The sequence below is a fragment of the Lactuca sativa genome, chromosome 6, assembly GCF_002870075.4.
Source record: "Lactuca sativa cultivar Salinas chromosome 6, Lsat_Salinas_v11, whole genome shotgun sequence".
Classification (NCBI taxonomy): Eukaryota; Viridiplantae; Streptophyta; class Magnoliopsida; order Asterales; family Asteraceae; genus Lactuca; species Lactuca sativa.
The window spans coordinates 152,386,391-152,410,244 of NC_056628.2; the positions used below are offsets into that span (position 1 = coordinate 152,386,391).

Here is a 23,854-nt window from a genome sequence, read left to right on the forward strand (position 1 = left end):
TTTAATATAGTGCTAGCGTTCGTGGCTTTGTGTCAATTGACTTTAGGGCAAACAAATTAGTATATATATCAATGGAGTTTGATAACAGAATTATAGTCAAGTATGGTTAAAACTAGTCAAGCCTTTAATGATGAAGAACAACAACCAAGTATTCAATGCAATATTAAAATGAAGTAAAGAGAATGATAGAATGACAGAATGACAGATGTGATTCATGATTGATAAAAGGCACACAGATTACATGGATGATATTCCTATTTATACTGCCATGGGCACAATGAACAAAAGAGACAATAAAGTGAAATACGGATTGCAGATCAACCGTCTGACAATGTGTTCAGGTTTATCTTGTCTCCTACCGCTATTATAATGAACAAGACAAAAGGAATAGGACAAATAGTGCTAGTTCTTCAATTCTTCAGTGATTCTCTCAACTTCGGAAAGTACATCATCTCAAAATCTTCATTACATCGGATGGACAATAATCTTGATAAATCATAGGGTCACATTTTTTAACTAACAAGCCTATTGACTCGACATTACTGCCTCGATCTATTAACTTGTCATTTTCTCCTTCGGTCAACTAGCTCAACATTTTTGCCTTCAGTCCAGTATACCATATACTATTAATACATGCCATACAACCTAGTACTAACCACATATAAGATATAATGACAAACAAGATAAAGCAAGGATATAAAACATCACCATTATGCAGTGAAGAACTCACTTCAAATAGAACTTAGACTAAACTCTAGTGGTAATGATACTATGTTTCTTCGAAAGAAAATAAATTAATAGAAGTGAAGCGCTGTCTGAGTTCGGAATCACCACCTTAACAAGTAAGTGCATAGTTACTTTCATCTAAAACATAGATATGAAGTATTTTATATAAACTACGTGTTATATGTGCATATTATCTGTATACTTGCTATCTATGTTGGATGAATGATTTTATACAAGTTTTAAATGATTTAAACTGTATATGTATTTTATATCTACGAATATATTACGTAAAACATGGGTAGATGAATGATGAGAGATGAAAGATGATATGAGTAAACATTGGTAGCTATAAACATAGTGCCTAATAAATAACATCAACAACTATGGATTTAGTGGCTATTGGATAAACGTTGGTAGCTATGGACTTAGTACATATTAGATAAACACTGGTAGCTATGGATTTGGTACCCGATGAATGAACTTTAGCAGCTATGGAATTACTGCTTTATGAATGAGCATTGACAGCTATGGACTTAGTGCCTGTCATATAAACCCTGGAAGCAATGGACTTCGGTTTGAAGGAATATAGGTTAAATAATTCTTAGGGTAGACCCTTAAGAATAAATAAGATATTGGGGATGAGTAATTGTGATAATTATTTGATGACGAAACATAATAATTATATTATTGTGGGTTGAAAACTATATGTACTCACCAGGTTTACCAACCTAACCCACTCAGTTCATTTGTATCACAGGTGTCGATATGAAGTTACATTACACTGAGTGATTAAAGAGATATAAATCACTAGTGATAATGAATGTAAGTTCTGTTTATGCTTATGTTTCTGTATTGACGATGAAATCCCAATGTTTTAAAATGAGTATAATACATTTCTTCGGAAATGCTTTGATAACATATTTATCATGTTTTTCTGGGAACAAATTCCGCAACATTTTTATTAAAAGAGATACTCTGATTTTTATAAAGCATAAACAAAATCCGTCTTTTCTAACCGTGAAAATAGGGATGTCACACATACCCTTGTAGTCCTTTGATTTCTTCGTGGATCTATGATGGAGAAAGGATTACTAAGAGTCCAACGTATAAATCTTCTTATAGATTGCACCCAAGAATTGATCCATTAAAGTCTGTGACCTCCAGATATGCCAACCAACTTGAATGTTGAAAATAGAATCTATCGCACGACGAAGTGTGTCATGCAATAAGGTCGATGTGCCACACCCTAGACGATGATCGAGGGTTTCGAGAAATCAGGTTTGTGACGAATTTCAAATGATTTCATCACCCTTAAATGTAAGCCATACACCTTATTTATAAGGGTAAGATTAGGGTTTCCATAAATTGGTTGCATGGTCACAAAGCAACTATCTTTCACATTAAACCCTTAAAGATTTACAAGCTTCTATTAATTTATTAATCTATAATAAATCAAAAAAAAAAAAAAAAACTAAGTCCTTTTATTTCTCTTTTTGAAATATTTTTTAAATCTTTCTTGCATGTAACCCCAAAAAAAAATTAAAAACTGAATTATGAAAATCGATCCAACTAAATTAAATTGATCCATTCAAATAAACCCTAAAGGGTACACTTTACCTTTGATATCGAGCACTTCAACCTAAGGATTCTTATGCATATTATGAAAATTTTGTTGCATTTTATGGGCTTCACATAATTCTTATTTGGCCGAATTCATTAGTTATCGTAAATCACAAAATGTAGCCACATGTTATACCCGACAATGACGATTATGATGACAATGATGGTGGCAATGTCAGTTGTGGTGGATATAATAAACGCTCTTAGTTACTCCCATGGAATGCATTAATTGGATCATGATGTCAGGAAGTAAGTGAATCGTCTTCTACATTTTCCATGTGTAACTATAATGGTGTCAATCGGTGGCGGATGTTGTGAAATATAAGCGTGAGCATCCAGACTAGGATCCGTACCTGAATCGACACCGATTTTATACTATCAGTCTAGTTCTCGGTACATGAAATCACACTTAGTTGGTTCAGGGTTTTTTATCAGTTCACTACACCGGATCCTGGTTTGGACTAGTTCCCAGTTTTATGTGTATTTTGTGAGATTTATAAAAATTGCATAACTAATTCGTTTCAATTTAGATTGACATGAGATCTTTTCTAGCATGTAGTTTAGAGTTTGTTCTTCGATTTATGGTACAATTTAATTGTTTTTTGTTCCATATTCAGTGAGTTATAATCCTCCGAGTTGGGGTATCAAGGCTGAAAGTTTTTCAACTTTTTAGCTTTTATGTGTACTATGTGAAATTTTAAAAAATTGTATAACTCATTTGTTTGAAGTTGGATTTACATTAGATTATTTCAAAAATTTATTTTAGAGTTTGTACTATAATATAAGTTATATTTTCATCATTTTTGTTCCATAATCATTGACCACGGTTGTGATATCAAAGCCGAAAGTTTTTCATTTTTTATGTATAATCTGTCAAACATTTGAAAATTGCATAATTCATTTGTTTCAAATCGTTTTGACGTAAGATCCTTTACAACATATAGTTTGGATTTTGTACTTCATTTTAGGACACAAATTCATCATTTTCGGTTCCATATTCAGGGAGTTGAATTTTCTTAAAGTTAGGATATCAAAGCTGATTTTTTTTTTCCAACTTTTATGTTTTCTCCTTACGTATTTGTTGTAAGCCTGGTAATACTATTCTTCCCTAAAAAGATTAACTTTAGCATCAACAAACTAACTTTTGCTACTGCTTTAATGACTTGTTCCATACACAATGAATGTTGTACCGGTTCAATCGGTCCAAAAACTTGAAAATCGACAACGACACCAAAACCAGTACCGACACCGACATCTCAATAGGTCCGGTCTACGGTCCTATAATCCTCTCAAACTGATCAAGATTCAAAAACCGGTTCCGATCCGGTGCAACTGCTTACCCCTAAGGAAATCACTCTCCACCAAAGGTAGTTTTTACTATAGAGAATTTCATGAAGGACAATCAAAAAAAGATAACTTTTTTATGGGAACCCTTTTTTTTTTGTAAAGTTTTTGTTTTTTAAATAAATGGTCATTTAAAGACGGTTATTAAGTGATAAAGATCCTTCATTTTGATATTTTTGTGGCTACCAAATAAATTGCTTTATCTCTTGCATAAACTTCTTCGAAAGCAATTTTATAAGAATCAACTATTCCTTTTTACCCTCCAAGTTCACCAACATTTCATAGAATTAACATTGGATTTTTTTTTTTTCTATCCATCTCCTAGGATCTCACTCAGCCTAAATTTCAAACCTTGGAAATCGCATTGTTAACTGAACTGAACAACTAATATGCGTACATAAAATAGTTACATTTTGTACTTTTATATATATTGTGATGAATAATATGCGTTCATAAAATAGTTATATTTCGTACGGTGCGACAAAAAATACGTTGAGTAAATTATAGATATGGTCCCTTTGGTACAGTACAAATCACAAATTGAGTTCAACTTTTAACTTTGTTACATGAAAGGACCTTGTGGTTTTGTTTTCTTTCAATGTTCATAGCTATGAACAACTCTATTAGTTTTTGTTAGTTTTTGATGTTAAGTTTACCGTACAAAAAAGGCTCTTTTACCCATCTTTTTATACTTTCCTTTTTATAATTAGTATTACAATTACTTTTTATTATATTTTACTTTCAAATTATTAAACAACTCTCCAAACCCAAAAGAAGTCAATCTATCTACTTCAACGACCAAATTAAATAAAAACGAGGTTGCCAGGTTGGTTTGGAATAATGAATTAGTAGCGTAATAAAGTTTCCAGTTTGTCCGTATTGGTTACTAAGGTTTTTTTTTTTTTTTTTTTTTTTTTTTTTTTTTTTTTGCGTATTAGACCAATATGGTTGTTATTACGGTTTAGAAATAGTCTTTTTACCGGTTTTAACCGGTAAAAATGACTATTTCTAAACGGTAATAACAACCATGTTAGTCTATTACGTACAAAAAAAACCGTAGCGACCCAATACGAACAAACTGGAAACCTAATTACCCTCCTAAGTCATTAACCCTAATTATTTAGAAAACATGTTTATTAATCAATGTGACTGATTTGTTTGACTGAAAATAGTTGCTTCCATTAAAACTTATCTCACAACTCTTCCAGAACTTTTAAGTCCAAAAACTCATATGATTGATCATGATCTTCATTATATAAATATGCAACATTTTATCAATAACTTCTTTTTTGTCATTTAAATGTTTACATGAACACATCCATATGTACAAAAACAATCTCACTTTAATACCTCCCATCAATGTCTGCATTCGATAACGAATGAAAAAGTAAAACCAACAGGGACTTGCAGAGTATGTCTATTATCAATTATTTTATAAAAAGCAAAACCACAACATGAACTAAAAAACTGAAGTTACAAAATGAATAAAAAATCAGCACATAAACAAACACATACAAACTATATACAACATATGAACGGAAGTTTATAAAGTATGAAACTTAATGACAGTAAAAGTAAAAAAACTTAAAGGAGACTTTATAGAAAGAAAGATCATCCTTACTTGCCACAAATGGTTGAAGACATCAACAAAAAGATCAATCTGACCATGGAATCCACATGTTGTCTGATCATGACTTCACTAGATGAACTACTGAAACGTAAGAATTGCAATTGAACTATATTAGCATTTGAAAAGGGAATTAGGATTCCAGAGAAGACGACAAAGGGTTAAAAAAATTTTTGGACCATTTCTCGATTTGTGTGTGTCATCCTTACACAGGGGCCATGCTAATCTTCTTTGTATCATTCTAATTTTATCGGATGTCCCCAAAGGGACGACTATAGATGAAGAGTTTCGCCATATAAAGGAGTAGCAGGTTATATGGGACGACGCGAGTTCTAAACGAAGTAGTTTACTGTTGGTGGTCATATATTCTCAATGTCTTTAAAATTAGGGATAATGACTTAGGAGGGTAATAAGGTTTCCAATTTGTCCGTATTAGGTCACTAAGATTTTTTTTTTGTACGTATTAAAGCAATATGATTGTTATTACCGTTTAGAAATAGTCATTTTTACCGGTTAAAACCGATAAAAGGACTATTTTTAAACGGTAATAACAACAATATTAGTCTAATAATACGCACAAAAAAAAAACATTAGCGACTTAGTACGGACAAACTGAAAACCTTATTACCCTCCTAAATCATTATCCCAGTTGGTTTCTCAAACGTTTAAGCAGTCACGGTGTAAGAAGTTATTCCAGAAGGTTGGATATTTAGTGTTGTTGTACAGGGCCATCATAAAATTCCATCTTCATTCATTATATTGTGAATTTTAAAAATTGATATACATTGTTTGGTGTCTTTTCTCTTTTAGTTTTCTTATCTAATTTTTGTTGTGAGTACTCAGTAAAGTTGTCTTCTTGTTTGGTGTATTATATAATTCAAAGCACTAGATTTGGTGTTTGGGTTCTCGTTTATTATCCACATATACACTTTTTATTGATATGTTCAATCCTTGAGTTTACAAAGACCTACACAAGACAAAGAACAAAATTGTTGTACTATTTCAAATTATATAATTTTGTTTATCTTATATATGGAACTAAAACTAAAAACAAAAATACATTAAGATTAATATTTTGATAAAAAGAAGTTATGTCATATTAAAATAATGTGTAAATTTCAAGTTGGTCCCTGTAGTATATTGTGTTTAATTATTTGATCCAAGGACAAATTGATCATTTCAAAAATTAACAGCTTTGTAGCTAGAATTAACTGTGCAAGGACCAAACATGCAAAACTATAAGAATTGTCCATCAGCCTTGTAAAAAAGGCAAAGTTGGAGTAAAGCTGCGATTTTCACTATGCCACAAGACCAAAACTGTAAATATACTTCAAATAATATGTTTCAAAAAATATATTTTAAATACAAAAAAGGATCAAGGGTACAGTTTGAAATCTAGATGGGTTCTGAGATGGGAATAGATGGATGTGAAAGAAAGGAAGGGAGAGAGTAGCTGTAGACAAAATAATGAGATGAGATGATGGAGAAATGAAAGGAGCAAGCAGAAGCTAAAGAGATGGTGGGTGAGACCATACATTGGGAAACAGGTCAGCCTTTTAGGGTTTTTGACATGACCATTATTTTTTATTTTATTTTATTTTATTTTTTTTATTTTTTTTATCATACAGTAGAGTATTGTGATGGAATCTGATGTGATCTTCCTACCAACATCACTCGACCCCCTATGGCATCATCCTACAATTATTTTCTTCGTTCTCATCATCTTTCTATGTCTTCTTTAAATTCAGCAGAACTTTGAACATAGATTAAGTTGTCGTCCGAAATTTAAAGCATGATTGGAATTATAAATTTGTGTTGAGACACGATCATACTCATACAAGAAATGAGGTTTCCAATAATTGCTTGCCATCACAAAAATGAGAACTCCTAACATATGAATGGGAGATAAAAACTATCACTTATCCTTGAGCTAACCAAATGTAGTCCATGCATTAGGCCTAACGAATTGAAGGTGGTATGAGTACACAAAGTCTACTCAACGGTAAAGTTAAGCTAGGTTATAGAGAGCCACAACTTTATAGTTTTTTTCAATTCAAATGGTCGACACCAAAATATATTCCACTAACTAATGCATCAAAGATTTGACACAATAACCAATCTCGAACCATGAATTCAAAGAGACACCTACATTATGCCGATATCATTCTCATCAAATAATTTTTTTTTTTTTTTTTTTTAATCCAATAAACTAACCATTATAAATGAATAATTTAATAGAATCCAACAATTTTTTTTGAACTCTAAAAATATGACCACGTGTTCCAAACATTATATATATATATATATATATATATATATATATATATATATATATATATATATATATATATATATATATATATATATATATATATATATATATATGTTTCTATTGTGTTTATAATTGTTTCAAAAATGAGTTTTTCATACAGTGCTCACAAATAAAACTGTCAATTTGTTTGCTTACTTGCATAGCCTTGCAAGAACAAATCTCTATAGTTACACCAACACTAGAAATTATGTATGGATCGTTTGTAACTCTGTTTTGTGATTCCTTGATGTATGGTAAAAAAAATTTGTTTCAAATTTTCATTGTTTATTTAAATTTATTAATTTTTTGACGATTCATAGTTACATTTTGCCACTAAAAATGTTGTTTCATACATTCATCACGTGCATAATACATGTAATATTTATATCTGTTGTCCATTTAAGAGGGGACTATCTACGCTTAATGTTCATATGGTTTCTATGGATGAAAATAACAATATTCTACCTATAACATTTTGTTAGATGACAAATTGTAACGACCCAATTTTCACGTCCAAAAATTTCGTTTTTAAAACATTACTTTAGAAAACATTAACAATTAAAACATTGCTTAATTAAACCATTCACAACGAAAACCAAACTTGAAATCCATAATAGTTAAACAATCAAAATATCAGAGTACCAATCCCAGGATAAACTCATAAATGCGGAAACAATGAGTGTGTGTGATGAGCCGCTACCGCGCCTGCTCTTTCCCCTTGGCTGAAGAGGTACCTGAAACAACAACTGAAAAACGTAAGCACAAAGCTTAGTGAGTTCCCCCATAGTACCACATACCATACAAACATATAACATACCACATTCAGCTAGGAGTTACGGGCCTCGCCCACACTCATGAAGATACAGGCCCTGCCCATACTTCACTAGCCGGGAGATACGGGCCTCGCCCACACTCTACTATCTGGGAGATACGAGCCTAGCCCACACTCCACCCTCGGAGAGATACGGGCATTGCCCACACTCAACCGCTAACCCATAACATACAAGCATCACACAGACAACAAGTACAGACAACTTTATCATACTGGCACGTATATCATAATCAACTAAACCAAGAGATACGGGCTCGGCCCACACTCTAGTGCTAACATCTCGTCTACACGGGTCGGCCTTGGTGCCTTAGACCCGTTCCTACTGGGAGGAGAACTCACCTCGAAGTAGCTGTTGGGCTGTGTGGGAATTGACTGTCTGCTGCTGTTGCTGCTCCGAAAATCCTCCAGCTATCATTCCCACAAAACACTCAATCAAACACTATTAACTGACCCTCAGGTAAATTGACCATTTTACCCTTGGTCAAGTTAATAGTCAAGGCCAGAGTCAACTTTCGGTTGACCCGACTCGCCGAGTTGGCTCTCCAACTCTCCGAGTCCTTGTCCAAACAATTGTTCTGCAACCCGTCTCTACTCGTCAAGTTGGGCGTTGACTCGACGAGTTCTCCTTCTAAGCTGATGTCCAAGTCCTTCATCCTATTCACCGAGTTGTATGAACAACTCGCCGAGTTCATCTTCATCCGATGAACAATTTATGTTGTGACTCTCCGAGTTGTATGAACAACTCGCCGAGTCTGTTCTTGATCTAAGAAGATTGTCTTGAACTCGCCGAGTTAGGCACCGACTCGCTGAGTTTCTCCATGGATGAGTTCAGCTTCCAACTCACTGAGTCGCACCCCGACTCACTGCTCACACTCGATACTACGAAAAGGGGACAAACTCGGAGACTCGCGAGCAAACTCACCGAGTCGTTGCCATGCAGTCACTAAATACGCGGTTTTGCTCGATTCCAGTCCATGCCATTCACAGATCTGGGTTCCTAGAGCATGAATCACATATAAAGTTTCCAACTTTACGTGTAGATATTCACCAATAAGGGTTTTAGGGTTCAAAATACACCCAAAAGGGTAGATCTAGGGTTTTCATGCAATATGGGTCCATAAAGGCAACGGATCTAAGCTCCTGGAGCTCAACCATGCCTAGATCTAAAGGCCAATCAACTTATTACGAGTTATATTGCACATACAAGCTTGGGGAAGGGCTCAAGAAAGACTTAATGCAGTAATAAGCATAAAAATAGAGGGAAAACGGGTTATACCTCAAAGGAATCACTGAGAGAACACTAAGATGCTTGGATTCCTTCCCTTCCTCTTGATCTACTCCACTTCCTTCTCAAATCCTTCAAGAACACACAAAAATGCTTCAAACTCTCAAGGAAATAAGCTTTGAACGAGGGTTGGGGGCTCTGAGGGTGAATGGGGGCTGGCTTGGGGCGGACGTGAGGCTTAAATAGGGTGCAAACCCCTGAAACTTAGGGTTTCATCCAACAGCGGTGACTCGCCGAGTCCGGAATATGGACTCGCCGAGTCGCCAACTTAAACATGTCCCGGGTCCCGACTCTACTCGGCGAGTCGGACCTATGACTTGCCGAGTCCAAGGCTAAAAAAAGAGAATACTCAAATAAGATTTACGTACCAGGAACAAGGTGCTACACAAATATTGTCGACTCCTGTATATGAAATTAAGAAAAGCTCCCGAGGACACTAGGGAAGTAGCATTCATGAAAAATATGGACGATGTGATGAAATTTTCCCTAGGTAAGGTATTCCTTGATTTAAGTCATGGGTATTGTTGTGAGAGTGTGGCTAAAGTTATGCGCTTTATAGTTGGTTAAAATAGCACATTTGATATTTTGTTACGACGAACATACAAATCATATATGATGTCTGATTTTGAAGAAATCTTTTGTCGACTGCACCATGCGGCAGGGACTGCATGTGAGTGGCTTGCAAATATCGGTAATGTGAAATGGGCAAGAACCTTTTTCCCTAACATTCGTTGGAATGTAATCAACCTTGATATTCCAAAATTCATCCACATGTTATCGGTTCATGAATACAATTTACCAGTTACAACGTTCATTGAAGTTTTCCATGAGTAAACTCATTGAATATTTATTCAATGCAGTGACTTGAGAGGTAAAATACTATACAAATAATTAAATATTATGTATTTATAAAATTTCCAAAATCATGATGTTTATTTTTCAAGGGGTTCACCCCGTGTACTCACTCCATATGCATATATAGTGCTTAAAAGGATGATGCACAAGTTTCTTCGGTGGCTGGAAAGGAAGATGTCGTCCGAAAATTTTCAAGTAACAAAGTTTATGAATACTTGTGTTGTAGATCTGCAACTTCGAACGTGTACATGTGAGAAATGGTTCAGCCACCTTTTAATTTGCAGTCATGTATCGGTGGTAGTATGTTATTTAACCTACAAAAAATTTTAGCATATGATTTAGCTTTAATGGATCTCAAGTGTGTATGGAGTTCCATAGAAAATAACATATGTGGATCCTATGTTGCCTCCTTGTTAACCCTATGTAATCAAATAATTTATTTATAATCGGAAGTAATTATGTTTAGATTTTGATTTGAAATGAAGAAAGACAATTATTATTTATACATGCCACAAATAAAAAAATGTATATAAATTAGAAATATAGGTCATCTTCTAAAATATTTCAAACGTATTTGTGTGCAAAGTTGACCCATCACTTTTGAATTGGTATTGCTCATTAGCCATCTCCAAAATTATAACTTTATCTTCATTCGACAATTCATTGTCGATATTGTGAAAAAAATTGTAGAAGATCTTCACCTTTCTTGTTAAGTTATTAAACTCAGCATTCACTTCTTATTTTATGCGATAGACTATACGAATTAATTCATCATGAAATATACTTTTCAAGCAGACCCAAAATAATCCACACATCAGATGTAAGAGATAAATGAAAATAATATCATCATTAATGATACTCCAAGACCGAACGAGAATGATCTCCTATTCTATAGTCCTTAGAAGTTGTTGATTTGCTTCAATTTTTGAGTTTCTGTAATTAAATAACTCATAAGTCTTATTTATATTAGCCCAATATAATTATACACATTCTAATACAAATATTTTGGACACACATTTCAGCCATACATTCCGAACACATGTTCAAATTCGGACACATACATACTACTATTAATATGCATCTACCACCCACCAATTAACTTCTACACTTTGTATATGCCAAAGCCAGTGGGAGTATAGTTAGCTTCCTGGTCTAAAAAGCTCAAACGAGCTTAATCCTTTTTCTTCCAATTTCAAGAGATCCAAAGCTCATATTTGATCCTTTCAAAGGTCTTAATGGATAAACTTTCTAACTTTATCCATTATGAAGGCCTAAACCACCAAAATATGTACTTTATGTCTCAAAGTGACCCAAAATGCATCTTTCACAACTTAATCCATTCAGTCTAAGTCTCCAACCTTCCGATCTAGATCAACATGATGTTTACATTGATAAACTTTCCAACCTTATCCATAAAAAAGTCACAAAATTTCAAGATCTAAACTTTAATACACCAAAATGACCTAAAGGACCATGATAACTTGCATCGCTAAAAGGGAAGGAAAAAAAATCGTAACTTTTTACCCAAATCCATCCCACGGAAAGGTATTTGCAAGCCCAACACTTCTATCTAATTACTTTTTGCTTAACACGTGTCGATCTAAAAACAATAATCCAAAACACAAACCAAGGGTGTAGATCACCTAACCAATATTATCAACATCCAATAAGGTCTAAACCCTATTTCCTTGAAGCCTAAGGCATTTTACTTGATCCATTTATTGCCCACAATCCTAAAATAAGAAACCTCTCAAAAGAGGATGTTACAACTCTCCCCCACATAGATTGGATTTCGTCCTCGAAATCCGTCTTGGTTAGAATCTCTGAAAAATGCCAACATGTTCCATAAGCATCCTCTAACCACTTTGAAATCAAGGCATCTATACATAAAACTTGAGAGATCACTCGGAAACCCACAGCTGCCAACAAACAACTGAATATTCTTGAAAATACTCAACCACAACCACCATCTTTCTCTTCCTAACTGTAAGACCAAACTTCCATTGAGAACCAGTCAACCTGGTAACTCTAAAAAATGAAACTACAACTAACTTCATCAATAAACTCCCAAAACCAGGTCGCATCAGTCTAAACTTCAGAAACCATACCATAAGACTAATGATCATCCATTTTTCGTAGATATCTCTAGTCCCTGACAAGGAACACCACTAAAGCATGCATAATGAAAACTCAAAAAATATGCATCGATAATTTCAACCAATTTCATATGGGACACACACGTGACTTCCTAAATTTTGTGCCCAAAATCCTGAAACACACACTTGACTTCCTCACAAGTCATCGCCAACCTACTACTCCCACGAGTGTAATGATGGTCAAGCCAAGAATCCCACGTTGCATCCAAATCCGTCATCAACTCAAGTGTACCACCACCTGAGAAAACACTCAAGACATTTACGAGGAACTTCAGTACTCGAGATTTAAGAATTGATACCCAACATTGATAACTAAATCCCTAATAAACCACCTCTACAAAACAGGGTCCACAATTGTAAACATTCATAAAGTAACTTCCAGTGCATAACTAATATATCCACCAAAAGAAATTTCTATTATCCCTAAGATCCAAACTAGTTGGTCATGGAGTCTCCCGACTCCCAATAATGCACTAACACCCAAACATGCATATAATATTAATAATCTGAGACCTAAGCTCCTAAATCAAAAGACTACCAGGTCCCCAACCATATTAATCATACAAACACTGGTTCACGATACATCGTGAGACCTTCTAAAATTACACAACCATCAATGTACTGAAGACTCACGATCAGCACCTCATGGGCCTAAAGATAGACAACCATCAATGTATTGTCTTGAACGAACCAAATCAACATCCATCTCAACGCTAACCGAACAGAACATGGACCATAGCCATTGATCACTCACAATTCATTTCACAATACACGTTGCTACCAATGCAAAATCAGAAGAAAACATGGTCACACACAACCAGAAAATGGAATATGCGGTCGTAATCTTGTTCCAATTCAAAGGCCATAACCTAAATATGAACCATGAATATAATCCAAACAAAGTGCTCCACTGGTATCTTTTCCAGTCCAAATACACCACTCACGATAATATCTAATGAACTCACCACAATATACACCCTTAAGAGAACATATAACCAACCCTAGATGAACTAAATTCCTTTTTTTCCTCATAACATTACCTAAAGGGTGAAGTACCAGTAGATCTAATGAAATGACGAACCTCAGTGATTAACAAAAACATCCATTTGCACGACAGAAACATGATCCTACACCTTGATTGAGACTGAATAGATCCCATAAATACATAAATAGCTCGAAAAAACTTCTAAAGTTATCCAAAAATGTTGCTAAAACAATGGTCGGATCCATCCAAATACCAACCCTGCCAGTACGACATGCCAAAAATGGATTTATCACAGATCTAAAGTCACATCTGGAAAACTAAACAACACTTCCCTAACATCTAAACTCCCAATAACCAAGTACATATGCCAAACTTGAAGATAGGTTGACACATCTATTGAACTTCAACCGATACAACTTGAAACTTCCAAATAATCTTTGCTACTTGTGATGAATGAAATGACCAATGATCGAGGATTCATTGAACACCAATCCAAAGATCCAATACACTACTGAATCAAAACCCACATAGAGCTAAACATACCCAACTCTAAAGCTGATTTACCTATCTACAACTGACCATCCTAGACTATAGATAACAATCTATACAACTAGCTGACAAATCCCACCATAAACAATACTCAACCTGAGCAACCATAGCACCTCTTGATCTATTCATCAGCGTCTTGAAAGGAACCACTAGCTACAATAATCTCCTTGACCAATAACTTGTTGTCATGAGAGGACTCATGAATTTACTAAGCACATACATCTGATAGCAATTTTCTCTACACCCCTGAGTTAACCAAATCTTGAACCAAAGTCTCGCATACCTGAACCTTAGATCCCTCTGAACCATTCTTCTAACACCATAAACTCAAACAGATCAACGATCCTCCCAGAAAAATACCCCGTTCTCCCCCACTTAGGGTTTGAACTGCCACCAACTAGCGTTGCAACCAAACCATATCTCAAACTGGCTCCACTAGGTATATACCATCGCTAACTATTGGAATATATAACACAACATAAAGATCTTCCGAATAAAGACCAAGAAAAATCATAATATCAAGAACCTATTGCTGATGCATAAGCAATAATTCTAATAGTCCATTCATAGCACTGATTCTCTATCTAAACACAAATGAATTACCACTTACCTCGTCCACAAATACCCGACTATCAATTCATCATGAGGATCGTTCATATATACAAGAGGCATCACTTTCTTATTCGGGATACATCAGAGACAACGAAAGTAGTTTCTCCCGATTCATTTCCCTAGTCACTTGATACCACTATCTAGAACTTGGCCTTCCAATATCCAAAGAGACTGGAACCTTGATCTCATCTCAAAGAAACAATCCCACAAAAATCCTCTTGTGCATTCCTCTACTTCCATACTGCTGCTAAAAACCTTAACCATCTTACCCTATATTGGGTATGTATCCTAACTATGAAAATCCCATGTCTACTCTCTCTTTCCTCTGAACACAGAGAGCTAGAAGAATATAACGCCCGCTATAGATAGTGGCATTCTAATCCATCTGCCAGCCACTTAGCCTCTGAGTACAATCCTTGAGCCGATCATTACAATCACTTATTTCTTGAGTCACGCAACTCAATTGGCACTACCTCAAGCAAAACCATCGAGATCTCAAGATCTAAACTTTAATAAACCAAAATGATCTAAAGGACCAAGATAACTTTCATGGCTAGAAGGGAAGGCAAAAGATCAGAAGTTTCCTAGTCCATGAGGTCCAAGAAGCATTTTAAACTGATCAAAAGATGTTCGAATCCACCCAACTTCAAGATTACCAATAAAATGGACCAAAAGTGCCAGCAAAACCGAATGACAAGATCTAAAGAACTAGATAGCAAGATTAAAATTTTATACTTACAATAGTCTAGAAATGTAATGCCTTTGATGGATCCAAACTTGAAACAACTTTCCTTGAAATGAAAAGAAACTTCTTGATCTGCAAACTTCATCAAAATATCATAGAAAGCATCCAAAAGAGGTGAGAGGAGAGGGGAAAAGCTCAATTCTTGAAGGTGGAGGCTAGGGTTTCTCCCAACGGGTCATACAGGTGATAGAGGCTGATAAAATATCCAAAAATGCAAAAAATCCTGGGCTTGGGCCTGAATGATCACCACACCGTGGCCATGATTTTTCACCGAAATCCATTCCAACATCAAACAACAAGAACTTGATTGTTTCAACACCGTTTTCGAAGATATTTATTGTTGGATTTGGTGTCTAAGATCATAATTATAAATGGTATGTACTTGATTTGATACGTACCATGGTCCTTTTGTGTTGCCTTCACTCATGCAACTTGACAGGATGACTAGTGGAGAGAGAGTAGAATTTATTATTGATGGGTTTGAGCCAAAAGAACATCCTATGTGCTCATGCAAACCCTAATGCTTGGATCTAGGTTTCTCTATTGTACATGCAATTCATCCAATACTTATGAACACTAGATCTAGCATACATATTTCGAAAATACTATATGAAAATAGATCTAGATGATTACCTCTTCAACAATGGCTTGAATCTCCTTGTCTTGGAGCATAGAGTCACAAATGTCACTCCTCTAATGGCTTACAAACAACACATAAGAAAGAGGATGATATTGGAGAGAGGGTAAAGGCACAATTTCGGCAATGAAATCTTGTAGGGTTTCAAGTGGCCGAAATGTGATGCCCTAGGGGTTCTATTAATACTTGTGCTGCTAGGGTTTCAATCAAAACCCTAATGGACAATTTAGGCCTTAAGCAGTCCAAAGAAGCTTCTGGAATAGGGCCCTTATGGCAGAAATAAGGATGGAAAAATCCCAAGTTTCGTCCATGCCTAGTCCATAAGGCTTCTCAGCCCAATATTCAACTATCACACATTTGACAGTTTAAGTCCCCGTTATTTAATTAATGTTTTTAAGTCAAGAATTAATTCTTAATTCTTGTCTAATATTAATCAAACTATATGATTTCTCCTTTAATATATTATTCATATAATATATTAATAAACCATAATAACCTCTCTCTTCATGAATCACCATGTCAAGTTGCTCTGGTGAAGGCAACCCAAAAGGACCATGCACAACCGGGTCAAGTACTTACCAAATATAGTTACAGGCTTCGACACTAATCCAACAGTCTCCTACTTGGATAAGTCTAGTAACTACAAATGTAAGTATAATCCAATTAGCAATCGTAGCTCTCAAAGACACTGTTGCACTCTGATCTTATCAGTAACCTGTCCTTCAAATAAGGGATCGTATAGTCCTCTGTTCTAGATATCGTGCGGACAATTACATGGAACATAGTCATACTTATTGTCCAGCAGTTTGTTTCTCGATCTCTAATTCGTCTGACATAGAACCTAATTGAACACATAATTTCAGTCCTGACCGGGCCCGACACATAAGTCAAACCAAATCATCGAGGGGGCCAGATATCGCTTTTACCCTCTTAGGATAAAAGGAACAGATAAACTTCGATTTATATGCATTTACCATTCACTCATCAAATCATGCACATCAATGTGTTTTATAACATCAAGTTACTGATGCGTTTACGCACTATCAGTACACAACCAACTTGCAAACAATAAACAATATATCTAGGTTTTAAGAGCATATGATATTATCGTCTTGCGATCACTCGTGATAAATTCCATGAAGTGATTCCAGCAAGCACGGGTTTACACCAATGCTCAAAATCTTATTCATAAGCATTCATGAACATTGCAACAAACCTTTTCTATGTCTAATACACTTTAGACATTCTACAAACCAAGTCATGACAATCTTCTTTCATATCTACTCCCAAGGTATGAGCGACTGTGGAACGTTCAAATAATCTTATTATTCAGGAAGTCAAAATATGCAAAGTGAAACAATAGGAAAATAATCAACATGATACTGTAACTTTACTTATAAATAATACTCCTTTATTTAATAATCAAATGTCAATTACATTTCACTATTACATGTTTCAAAGTTATCTAATCTAAACTAATATCGTCCTTCAGCCTGATGCTCCTAGCGTGCTGCAAGTGCTTAAAGGAGCCCATGGATCCCTCGATATGTCGAGATAGCAGAAATGAGCGAATAAAGTGATATTTTCTGTCGATATGTCGAGATCTGCCATGATCCCTCGGTTCCTTGGTTAAGGCAACCGCTCCTTCTTAATCGCAGAAAATTTCCATGGGCTCCTTTATGGCTAGCACAACTCCAAGGTCTCCGATGAAGTTCTTAAATTTTATTGCCTCCTTTGACGCTTCGCTCGCCACTATATACTCTGATATGCACGTTGAATCAGCTACGGTCTCCTGCTTAGAAATTTTCCAAGTCACTGCTCCTCCATCTAGGGTAAAGACCCAGCCCGACTGTGAACGCTAGTTGTCCATGTCCGTTTGAAAACCGGCGTCATTATAACCTCGCACTCTTATGTCATCATAACCACCAAGGACTAGAAACCATTCTTCGGTCCTCCGAAGGTACTTAAGAATATACTTGACTGTAGTCCAATGTGCTTTGCCAGGGTTCCCTTGATATCTGTTGACCATGATCAAAGCGAAGGCCACATCAGGGAGATTAAAAGTCATAGCATGCATAATCGAGCCAACTGTGGAAGCTTATGGTATTCGGCTCATTTTTGCTATCTCGACTTCAGTACTCGGGCTTTGAGTCTTACTCAATTTGGCATTACTTTGGATTGGTAACTCCCCCTTCTTAGAATTCTCCATACTAAAAGGCTTTAGTACTTTGTCCAAGTAAGTATTCTGACTAAGTCTTATTATCCTTTTACTTCTGTTTCTCACTATCCTTATTCCTAAAATATAGGCAGCCACTTTGAGGTCCTTCATAACGCAACACTTCCCAAGCCAGGACTTGACTTCCTGCAGCGTCGGGATGTCATTTCCTATGAGTCGTATGTCATCGACATACAATACGAGGAAGCTAACTATACTCCCACTGGATTTGACATATACACACGATTCATCTTCGCTTCGTACAAAACCAAACTCTTTGACTTTCTTATCAAAACAAAGATTCCATCTGCGAGATGATTGTTTCAGTCCACAAATAGACTTCTCAAGCTTACACACTATATTGGGGTGTTTTGCATTGACAAAACCCTCTGGCTGACCTAAGTAAACATCCTCAGCCAACTTCCCATTAAGGAAAGCGGTTTTGACGTCCATCTGCCATATTTCATAGTCATGAAATGCAGCAATGGCTAACATCACCCTAATAGAATTTATCTTTGCAACCGGTGAAAAGGTCTCATCATAGTCAACTCCGAGAGTTTGTGTGAAACCCTTTGCAACCAATCGAGCCTTATAGTTGTTTACATTCCCATCCATATCGGTCTTCTTCTTAATGAGCAAATAAAGATCTGCCATGATCCCTCGAGATACCAGAAATGAGCGAATAAAGTGATATTTTCTGTCGATATGTCGAAATCTGCCATGATCCCTCGGTTCCTTGGTTAAGGCAACCGCTCCTTCTTTATCGCAGAAAATTTCCATGGGCTCCATTATGGCTAGCACAACTCCAAGGTCTCCGATGAAGTTCTTAAATTTTATTGCCTCCTTTGACGCTTCGCTCGCCACTATATACTCTGATATGCACGTTGAATCAGCTAGGGTCTCCTGCTTGGAACTTTTCCACGTCACTGCTCCTCCATCTAGGGTAAAGTCCCATCCCGACTGTGAACGCTAGTTGTCCATGTCCGTTTGAAAACCGGCTTCACTATACCCTCACACTCTTATGTCATCATAACCACCAAGGACTAGAAACCATTCTTCGGTCCTCCGAAGGTACTTAAGAATATTCTTGACTGTGGTCCAATGTGCTTTGCCAGGGTTCCCTTGATATCTGTTGACCATGATCAAAGTGAAGGCCACATCAGGGAGAGTAAAAGTCATAGCATGCATAATCGAGCCAACTGTGGAAGCTTATGGTATTCGGCTCATTCTGCTATCTCGACTTTAGTATTCGGGCTTTGAGTCTTACTCAATTTGGCATTACTTTGGATTGGTAACTCCCCCTTCTTAGAATTCTCCATACTAAAAGACTTTAGTACTTTGTCCAAGTAAGTATTCTGACTAAGTCTTATTATCCTTTTACTTCAGTTTCTCACTATCCTTATTCCCAAAATATAGGCAGCCTCTCTGAGGTCCTTCATAGCGAAACACTTCCCAAGCCAGGACTTGACTTCCTGCAGCGTCGGGATGTCGTTTCCTATGAGTAGTATGTCATCGACATACAATACGAGGAAGCTAACTATACTCCCACTGGATTTGACATATACACACGATTCATCTTCGCTTCGTAGAAAACCAAACTCTTTGACTTTCTTATCAAAACAAAGATTCCATCTGCGAGATGATTGTTTCAGTCCACAAATAGACTTCTCAAGCTTACACGCTATATTGGGGTGTTTTACATTGACAAAACCCTCTGGCTGACTTATGTAAACATCCTCAGCCAACTTCCCATTAAGGAAAGCGGTTTTGACATCCATCTGCCATATTTCATAGTCATGAAATGCAGCAATGGCTAACATCACCCTAATAGAATTTATCTTTGCAACCGGTGAAAAGGTCTCATCATAGTCAACTCCGAGAGTTTGTGTGAAACCCTTCGCAACCAATCGAGCCTTATAGTTGTTTACATTCCCATCCATATCGGTCTTCTTCTTAAAGATCCACTTGCACCCGACCGTCTTACGACCTGGCACGTTGTCAACCAAATTCCAAACTTGGTTGTCATACATGGACTGAATCTCACTGTCCTTAGCCTCTTTTCATTTTGCAGACTTCAGGTCTGCCATGGCTTCCTTATAACTGTTAGGTTTCTCTAAATTCACTAGTGTACTATCATTAATTAATGTATCTTCTTCTGTAGTAATATGAAAACCATAAAACTTGGGTTGAACCTTAACTCTTTCGGAACGTCTAAGAGGTAAGGACTCGTCAATCGGTTCAATCGGAGTTTCCTCCTCGGATTGAGCACCAACGTTAGAGGTTCCTGCATCTATAACAGTCTGAAATTCAGGTAAGCCTTATGACCCTTCTACTTTGAGAGTTTGGAAGTTGAGTCCCTTAAGTTGTATGTTGGATTTTTGAGTACGCTGGGCATAATGAGGTGTACGCCGCGCGTACTCAGGGAGGGTAAAAGTCATAGCATGCATAATCGAGCCAACTGTGGAAGCGTATGGTACTTGGCTCATTTCTGCTATCTCGACTTCGGTACTCAGGCTTTGAGTCTTACTCAATTTGGCATTACTTTGGATTGGTAACTCCCCCTTCTTAGAATTATCCATACTAAAAGGCTTTAGTACTTTGTCCAAGTAAGTATTCTGACTAAGTCTTATTATCCTTTTACTTCTGTTTCTACCTATCCTTATTCCCAAAATATAGGCAGCCTCGCTGAGGTCCTTCATAGCGAAACACTTCCCAAGACAAGACTTGACTTCCTGTAGCGTCGGGATGTCATTTCCTATGAGTAGTATGTCATCGGCATACAATACGAGGAAGCTAACTGTACTCCCACTGGATTTGACATATACACACGATTCATCTTCGCTTCGTAGAAAACCAAACTCTTTGACTTTCTTATCAAAACAAAGATTCCATCTGCGAGATGATTGTTTCAGTCCACAAATAGACTTCTCAAGCTTACACATTGTATTGGGGTGCTTTGCATCGACAAAACCCTCTGGCTGACTTATGTAAACATCCTCAGCCAACTTCCTATTAAGGAAAGCGGTTTTGACGTCCATATGTCATATTTCATAGTCATGAAATGCAGCAATGGCTAACATCACCCTAATAGAATTTATCTTCGCAACCGGTGAAAAGGTCTCATCATAGTCAACTCCGAGAGTTTGTGTGAAACCCTTCGCAACCAATCGAGCCTTATAGTTGTTTACATTCCCATCCATATCGGTCTTCTTATTAAAGATCCACTTGCACCCGACCGTCTTACGACCTGGCACATTGTCAACCAAATTCCAAACTTGGTTGTCATACATGGATTGAATCTCACTGTCCTTAGCCTCTTTTCATTTTGCAGACTTCGGGTCTGCCATGGCTTCCTTATAACTGTTAGGTTTCTCTAAATTCACTAGTGTACTATCATTAATTAACGTATCTTCTTCTGTATTAATATGAAAACCATAAAACTTGGGTTGAACCCTAACTCTTTCGGAACGTCTAAGAGGTAAGGACTTGTCAATCGGTTCAATCGGAGTTTCCTCCTCGGATTGAGCACCAGCGTCAAATGTTCCTGCATCTGTAACAGCCAGAAATTCAGGTAAGCCTTATGACCCTTCTACTTTGAGAGTTTGGAAGTTGAGTCCCTTAGGTTGTATGTTGGATTTATGAGTACGTTGGGCGTAATGAGGTGTACGCCGCGCGTACTCAGGGAGAATAAAATTCATAGCATGCATAATCGAGCCAACTGTGGAAGCGTATGGTACTCGGCTCATTTCTGCTATCTCGACTTCGGTACTCAGGATTTGATTCTTACTCAATTTGGCATTACTTTGGATTGGTAACTCCCCCTTCTTAGAATTATCCATACTAAAAGGATTTAGTACTTTGTCCAAGTAAGTATTCTGACTAAGTCTTATTATCCTTTTACTTCTGTTTCTCACTATCCTTATTCCCAAAATATAGGCAGCCTCTCTGAGGTCCTTCATAACGAAACACTTCCCAAGCCAGGACTTGACTTCCTGCAGCGTCGGGATGTCGTTTCCTATGAGTAGTATGTCATCGACATACAATACGAGGAAGCTAACTATACTCCCACTGGATTTGACATATACACACGATTCATCTTCGCTTTGTAGAAAACCAAACTCTTTGACTTTCTTATCAAAAAAAAGATTCCATCTGCGAGATGATTGTTTCAGTCCACAAATAGACTTCTCAAGCTTACACACTGTATTGGGGTGTTTGTATCGACAAAACCCTTTGGCTGACTTATGTAAACATCCTCAGCCAACTTCCCATTAAGGAAAGCGGTTTTGACGTCCATCTGGCATATTTCATAGTCATGAAATGCAGCAATGGCTAACATCACCCTAATAGAATTTATCTTTGCAACCGGTGAAAAGGTCTCATCATAGTCAACTCTGAGAGTTTGTGTGAAACCCTTCACAACCAATCGCGCCTTATAGTTGTTTACATTCCCATCCATATCTGTCTTCTTCTTAAAGATCCACTTGCACCCGACCGTCTTACGACCTGGCACATTGTCAACCAAATTCCAAACTTGGTTGTCATACATGGACTGAATCTCACTGTCCTTAGCCTCTTTTCATTTTGCAGACTTCGGGTCTGCCATGGCTTCCTTATAACTGTTAGGTTTCTCTAAATTCACTAGTGTACTATCATTAATTAACGTATCTTGTCACAACTAGGATTTTTAGCTAGGAAATTCTATTCTCATATAAACATCATCCATTGTAAAAGCCTATACTCTAAGTGAATACTATACTCTATTTTCATTCAAATATATCTCATATGCTCAAATAAGGGTTGGAAACCCTAGGAATGCCGACTCAAGTTCTTTATGGACAAGGAATCTCTTATTGGGCCTAATGGACCAATAAACTTTCAAATCGACTATTTGGGGCTCTACTTGGACCCACAATCATGGAACTAGATTGTTTTGGGCCATGAGGGCCTAAAATAATTCATTTCTATCTCTAATAGGCCTTGGTGGGCCATAAGGTCCATTTCTTTTATGCCATTTTGGGCCGTGAGTTACCCACAAGGGCCCAATGGGCCGAAAAATGATTGGAGCTTCAAAAAATTTCGAACAAGGCCAAGGTTAGGCCCAAATCATTTCATTCTTATTACTCTAGCCCAAATCTAGGCCCAACTCATAATTATACAAAAAAAAAGAGAAAAGAAGAAAAATCTTGCATATGACACCTCATGTTTGCATGGTGGATATCCATGCAAACATCACCTCAATCTTCTTATCCTCCATCTTCTTCTAAATTCAGACAAACCCTTCATTCCCTACCATTTTCATTTCCTCCAAACACTCTCAAGAAGTCTGTAAAGAACTCATCCTCCTTCCTCTTC

At 36.6% G+C, this 23,854-nt stretch overlaps 1 non-coding gene across 1 annotated transcript; it reads right to left on the reverse strand.

The window, feature by feature from the left end:
- Positions 1 to 5,484: 5,484 nt before the first annotated feature.
- LOC111901241 (U6 spliceosomal RNA) lies at positions 5,485 to 5,587 on the reverse strand. The gene has a single exon (XR_002853449.1). It is a non-coding gene; the product is annotated as a U6 spliceosomal RNA (small nuclear RNA).
- Positions 5,588 to 23,854: the final 18,267 nt, after the last annotated feature.